The following is a 6,221-nucleotide window of genomic DNA, read 5'->3' on the forward strand; positions in this document are numbered from 1 at the left end:
CCCTGCAATATACCATATGACTGTAAGTTGCAGAGTGTGCTTATTATATTTTTATGTTTAATTGAACAAATATTTAATAAGAACCTACTTTCTGTCAAATACTGTGCTAAGCACCAAAACTTCATGTTCCCACAGCACAGCAATATGCTCAGAAATTAAAACCAAGAATGGAGTCATTGTCACAACCTCATAAACTGAGGGCAGGTAGGAAGGGGATAAAGTACATGCAAGTGATTCCCGTGCCAGAAAATGCACCCACCAGAAACTTTTTTCCACTGGACAAGTCTCCACTAAGTGGTTGTTTTAAAGCATTTCAATATCTATTGAGAAGAAAATTGTCATCTCTACATCTCATGCACTGGTGCCTGGTAGGCATTCAAATATTATGAACATGATTTTTAAAAATGCAGGTGTAAAGGATATTCATATTTGGACTATAAAACACTTTTTTCATTTAATATGGTTGCAATAACCCTTAAGAAATATATAGGAGCTAGTCCATTGGTGTAGTGGTTAAGTTTGTATGCTCTGCTTCTGTAGCCCAGGGATCACAAGTTTGGATCCCAGGTGCAGACCTACACACCACTCATCAAGCCATGCTGTGGCAGCATCCCACATACAAAATAGAGGAAGATTGGCAACAGATGTTAGCTCAGGGCTACTTTTCTTCCCCGAAAAAAAAAAGGAAGATATAAATATCCCTGCTGTGACTGCATAAATATTTAAGGCAGACTTATTTCTGGATCCTTAAGCTAGATCTAGAAATCTAGCTTCTTCCAGAAATCTAACTTCTTCCAGAAATCTTCCGGTTGCCCACAATCTCGCAAGGCCAGAGAAGCAAGAGGAGATTTCTATTCTGGAGAGGAGAGAGCAGGTGACACAACTGGCTTGGAAACACAACAAATTGCACCTGCATTTACAGAAGCAACACAGAAAGGAGAATGTCCTAGTCCTATTTTGTCTCACACACACACTTGGGACTCATGTGGTCTCATCCCTGCCCTAGTTGTCCTTTTCCAACTTGGAGAGGCTTACACAGAAGTCATGGAGTTCATTGATCTTCCCGTCCAGCACCTCTAGGAGGTTCTTCAATTCTGCCTTCAGGTGGCATGGTTGCTAGTTACTTTCCTTAGTGACTGTCTTTAGAGAAAGCACTCGGTCTTCCAGGTGCTCTTAATTCTCGCTCTTTGCTGCCTCTAACTTCTCAGAGATGTATTCACACTCTGACATGAGCTGAGGTTTGATTTCACTTTGTTTTCAGAGGTCTTTTAACCCTGTCTCCTTTTCTCAGAGTTCTGACCCCAGATCCTCAATTCTTCTCTTCAACTCGGTATTCTTCTCCTTCTCTATGTTTATCTCACTGCTTTATTCTTCCAAGTCTTCAATATTCTTCTATAGCCAGTCATTCTCTTCAAGGCAGATAAAGAGCTGCCCCTTCCACTGCTCCACACTAGCCACTGACTCCTGAAATGCCATGGGCAGCCAGATATTGCTCTCCTGCAGGGGCTGCAGCTTATTCTCCTATTTCTACACATTGGCAGCACTCTATGTCACAAATCAGCTTGTCCTTCTCAGACTTCAGCTGTGTGTGGAAGGTAGCCATATGAGAGGCCTTTTCATTGTGTACCCCATTGACACTGTAAACCTGAGTAGAGGGTGAAGTTCCACACCCAGATTCTTGGGAATGATTACTCAAGGATTTGATTTTCTCCTGGGACTTGTTTCTGGCTACTTTGGCTGCATCTTTTACCTCCTAAAATTTCTCTGCAAACTTTGTCAGCTGCTGTTCAGGGGAAAAACGCAAACCAAACACCACTTTGGCTCTACTGTTGGTCCACTGCCCAAACTTCTGTGATATTTTAATTAAAGTAATATTAAGTGTGCTTGTGTTGTTTATAATCACTTTGGCTCCTTACAAACTTAGGATCCAATACTTGTTTTTGTGACACCTAGAAGTAGGATATGGTGGCTTCCTGCTCACTTGCTGACACCCAGTTCTTGGTGATGGAGTCCACCTGGAAGACATGCTTGGATGGTGAAGATGGGCTGTTCTCTCATCTTCTGCACTGCTTTTCTCAGTTACTCCCCACGCAGCACATAAGGTGGCCTGTGCCCACACGGCTCAGCGCTGGCACCTCTCAACTCTGTGAAGCTGCTGCTCTCGCCACCTCCAGGTGCAGCAGGGAATGTGCCACCAGGGGCAAGGTGATCAAGTTGCCCAGCTCCCTAATCAGTATCGTTACATATCCTCATGGTTTCCAGCACCAGGGCCCCCGATTGTGACTAATTTTTGGTATTTGAAAGTCATGTTATGTTGTGCACAAGTATCAAAGTGTTAAAGCTTCATTTTAGTGATGGGTAAGAGAAAATGTTCAGAATCCACGAATTTCCTGTCATATTAAGCTAGTAACTGGCAGAATTAGTCACCTGAATTCAGGCCCCTTGATTCCTTTCATTATGCTTCCACTTAACAGTTCTCTGATTCCTTAAAAGTAATCTTAATTTAGATATTTTATTTAATCCAGAAGTTATTTAAAAGAATGTTTTAAGTGAAATCAGCTGGAGGTCATATATTACTTTTTAAAAAAATTTTTGTTTATTGCAGTAACATTGGTTTATAACATTGTATAAATTTCAGGTGTACATCATTATACTTATATTTCTGCATAGATTACATCATGTTCACCACCCAAATACTAATTACAACCCATCACCACACACTTGTGCCGAATTATCCCTTTCACCACCTCCCTACCCACTTCCCCTCTGATAACCTAAGTGCCCATCAAGGGATGGATGGATAAAGAAGATGTGGTATATATACACAATGGAATACTACTCAGCCACAAGAAACGATGAAATCCAGCCATTTGTTACTACATATATTACTTTTTGTTTACAGTTTAATTGATAGTTTCTATTGTCATTTCAGAGTGGCTACTGCAGAGTTTCTGCTTTCATGAAATTGTTGACAATTTGAAGCCTAAAATCTTTCCATTTTTAAGGAGATTTCTCTGGATATTTAAAAATAACGTGTATCTTCTGTTTACTTGTTGAAAATACTGTCCATCTGTCTATCTACTCAACTACAGTAGTAAAACTCTTTAATAAAGTCATATAACCATCTTTAAGATCATTTATTTGTTGTATAACTCTGCACAATATAGTTGACATAGGTCTAATTGCTTATCTTTAGAAAATCCTAATTATTAGGATCACCCTTGGCTAGTGTCTGGGAATGTAGATTTTGAAATCGGCTTGCATGTTTTGTTATTGTTGACTTTTAAGTTTTCTTTGAATATTTTGAAAAACAGTCCTTTATTAAATATGACTTCTGCAAATATTTTCTCCCAGTCTGTGGCTTCTCTTTTTGTTCTCTTGATAGTGTCTACAGGAGAATAAGAAACTTTAATTGTAATGAAACCTAGCTTATCAATTCTTTTATTCATGAATTGTGCCTTTAATGTCATATCTAAAAAGTCATTACAAAATTCATTTTTAGTTATGTTTTTATTTTTTTTAATTTTCTTTTTGTAAGGAAGATCAGCCCTGAGCTAACATCCATGCTAAACCTCCTCTTTTTGATGAGGAAGACCAGCTCTGAGCTAACATGTATTGTCAATCCTCCTCCTTTTTTCCCCCAAAGCCTTAGTAGATAGCTGCATGTCATAGTTGCACATCCTTCTAGTTTCTGTATGTGGGACGTGGCCTCAGCATGGCTGTAGAAGCAGTGCATCAGTGCGCACCGAGGATCCGCACCCAGGCTGCCTGTAGCAGAGTGCACGCACTTAACTGCTAAGCCATAGGGCCGGCCCCACCAAATCCAAAGTCATCTAAATTTTTGCTGTTATCATGTAGGAGTTTTATACTTCTGTGTTTTATATTTATGATTCATGTTGTTTTAATTTTGTGAAAGGCTTGAAGTCTGTGTCTAGACGATTTTTTCTTTTCTTTTTCTTTCTTTTTTTTTTTAATAAGGAAGATTAACCCTGATCTAACATCACTTGTCAATCTTCATTTTTTTGCTTGAGGAAGATTAGCTCTGAGCTAACATCCATGTCACTCTGCCTCTACTTTTTATATGTGGGTCACCACAACAGCATGGCTGACAAGTGGATTAGGTCCAGACCCATGTTCTGAACCTGTGAACTAGGGCCACTGAAGTGGGACGTGCCAAACTTAACCACTATGCCATGGCCCGGCCCCTGGATTCATTTTTTTAACGTGTATGTCCAATTCCAGCACTATTTGTTGACAATATCTTTTCTCCATTGAATTGTCTTTGCTCCTTTGTTAAAATCAGTTCACTATATCTATGTGCGTCTATTTTTGGCCTCTCTAACTTATGTCACAGATATATTTGTCTATTCTGCCAGTGCCAGAGTGTCTTGATTACTGAAGTGTAAAATAATTCTTGAAGTTTCATAATGTCAATCCTCCAAATTTGTTCCTCTCTTTCAATACTGTGTTGGCTATTCTGAGTCTTTTGCCTTTCATTATAAAGTTTAGAATCAGCTTTTGATATCCACAGAATAACCTGAAGGCATTTTGAGTGGGATTGTATTGATTCTATAGATCAAATTAGGAGACATGCCACCTTGACAATATTGAGTCTTTCTATCCGTGAACATGAAATGTATTTCCATTTGTTTTGTTCTTCTTTATTTTATTAGCTTTTTAGTTTTCTTCGTATATATCTTGTGCATATTTTGTTAGATTTCTCCCCAAATATTTTATTTTTCTGAATGCTAAGGTAAATGGTGTTGTGTCGTTTATTTACAAAATCCTCTTCTTCATTGTTGATATATAGGAAAGCAATTTACATTTGTATATTGATCTTCTATTCTGCAAAGTTGCTATTAACACTTATTAGTTAAAAATCTCTTTTAGTCATTTTTTTGCATTTTCTACATAGGTAATCATATCATCTACATAAAATAGGAGATAATTTTATTTCTTCCTTCCAAATCAATATATCTTTTATTTCCTTTTCTTGTCTTACTGCATTAGCTACGACTTTTAGCATGATGTTGAAAATATATGGTGAGAGGGGACATCCTTGCCTTGTTTCTGATCTTAGAGGGAAAGTGTCTAGTTTCTCACCATTCAATATGATATCTATAGGTTTTTTTTGAAGATATTATTTATCAAGTTGAAGAAGAACACTATATTCCTAGTTTAGTGAGCGTTCTTATCATCAGGGGGTGTTGTGTTTTGTCGTATGCTTTTTCTGCATCAATTGATATAATCATGTAATTTTTCCAGCATTTTTGAGATATAATTCACATAACATTGTGTAAATTTAAGGTATACAACATGTTGATTTGATATACTTATATATTTCAAAATGGTTACCAACATAGTGTTAGTTAACACCTCCAATATTTCACTTAATTACCATTTCCCTTTTGTGAAGAGAACATTTAAGAGCTAGTCTCTTATCAACTTTCAAATATATAATTCTGTATTATTGACTATAATCATCATGCTGTACATTAGATCCCCAGAACTTATTCATCTTAAAACTGGCAGTTTGTACTCTTTGACCAACTTGCCCTCATTACCCCCAGTCTCCAACCCCTAGTAATGAACATTCTACTCTTGTTCTGTATGAGTTAAGCTTTTTTTAGATTCTGCATATAATTGATAGCATACCATACAGTCATGCATTGCTTAACAACAGGGATACGTTCTGAGAAATGCATCATTAGGTGATTTTGTTATTGTGTGAACATCATAGAGTGTACCTACACAAACATAGGTGGTATAGCCTGATATACACCTAGGCTATATGGTACTAATCTTACGGGACCAGTATTCTGTAGATGGTCCATCATTGACCAAAATGTCATTATGCGGCACATGACTGTATTTGTGTTTCTCTGTCTGACGTACTTAACATAATGCCTTCAAGGTCCATCCATGTTGTCACAAAGGCAGAATTTCCTTCTTTCTCCTGGCTGACTATTAGTCCATTCTGTATATATACCACATCTTCTTTACCCATTCACCCATTGATGGACAGTTAGGGTTTTTTTCATATATTGACTGTTATGAATAATGCAGGAAAGAACATGAAAATGGAGATATCTCTTTGAGATCCTGGTTTCATTTCTTTTGGATATATACCCATATGCACGGATTGCTGCATAATATGGTAGATCTATTTTTAATTTTTGCAGGAGCTTCCATACTATTTGGATAGTGATTTCACAAATATA

The 6,221-nt window shown here is 37.5% G+C and overlaps 1 pseudogene; it reads right to left on the reverse strand.

The window, feature by feature from the left end:
* Nucleotides 1–1,002: 1,002 nt before the first annotated feature.
* On the reverse strand, nucleotides 1,003–2,058 carry LOC131402132 (homer protein homolog 2-like; annotated as a pseudogene).
* Between the last annotated feature and the right edge of the window lie 4,163 nt (nucleotides 2,059–6,221).

Source organism: Diceros bicornis, assembly GCF_020826845.1.
Source record: "Diceros bicornis minor isolate mBicDic1 chromosome 30 unlocalized genomic scaffold, mDicBic1.mat.cur SUPER_30_unloc_2, whole genome shotgun sequence".
NCBI classification, from domain to species: Eukaryota; Metazoa; Chordata; class Mammalia; order Perissodactyla; family Rhinocerotidae; genus Diceros; species Diceros bicornis.